The following is a 1,204-nucleotide window of genomic DNA, read 5'->3' as shown; positions in this document are numbered from 1 at the left end:
AACTTGATGACACCTAGTTAGCTCAACCTCTCTTTTGCAGCAATGTCTGCATACATTTTTGCAAGGTCTTCGGCTCAGTCCATCGGCATTACCATGGGATTTTCCTTCTCTGTATTCAATATTATAATTATAACTGGTCTATTTTTCCAATCCAACGTGCTAGTTGTCCCTGTGGGTTCTTTAATGATCTTAACCAGCGTAACGCAGCATGGTCTGTCCTGATGGTAAACCTTGCACCATAGAGGTAATGATGGAAATATGTCAGACTCTTTACTATAGCAAGGAGTTCCCTCCATGTTACACAGTAGTTTCTCTCTGGTCTACTCAAAACCCTACTGAAGTAGACCACCACATGTTCGTTTTCGCCCACTTTCTGAGACAACACTTCTCCAATTCCGACATTACTAGCATCACAATCCAGTATGTACGGCAGTGAGGGATCTGGAAGCTTTAAAAGTGGAGCGGAGGCCAATTTTTCCTTCAACGTCTTGAAAGAATGCTGGCAAGAAACTGTCCATTCAAACTTTTGTCCTTTTTTAGTCAAATCATGTAGTGGAGCAGCTATAGTTGCAAAGTCCTTCACAAACTTCCGGTAATTGGTACAGAGTCCCAAGAAACTTCTTAACTCTCCCACATTGTCTGGTGTTGGCCAATTATGCACTGCTTTCACCTTATCAGGATTAATTCGCACACCATGCTCACTTACAATATGATCTAAGTGAAGCACCTCTTTCTGGAACAAGTGATATTTCTTGGGATGGAGTTTGAGGTTTGCTTGAATACTTGCTCTAGCTGAGACATTTCCTCATCAAACATTGTTGCAAACACGATGATGTCGTCCAGGCACACTAGGGCTATCCTCCATTGTAAGCCTTCCAGTACTCTTTCCATCAGCCTCTCACATGTCTCTGGAGCATTGCTAAGCTCGAATGGCATCACACAGTATCGACAGAGACCTTGGCCATAGCTAAATACAGTCTTTGGTTTATCTGCTTCAGCAATTTTTACTTGATGGAAACTCGACTTTAAGTCCAGAGTTGAAAACCATCTGGCTCCACTTAAAGCATTAAAGAATATCATCAATGCTTGGCAGCAGGTATGAGTCCTTTTTAGTTATACTCTTAAGAGCCATGAAGTCCACACTTGGTCCCATCCCATCCTTCTTCTGGACTAACACGACAGGAGCTGACCAGGGACTATCTGA

Source organism: Limulus polyphemus, unplaced genomic scaffold (assembly GCF_000517525.1).
Source record: "Limulus polyphemus unplaced genomic scaffold, Limulus_polyphemus-2.1.2 Scaffold2949, whole genome shotgun sequence".
Classification (NCBI taxonomy): Eukaryota; Metazoa; Arthropoda; class Merostomata; order Xiphosura; family Limulidae; genus Limulus; species Limulus polyphemus.
This window is presented reverse-complemented; position numbering follows the sequence as displayed.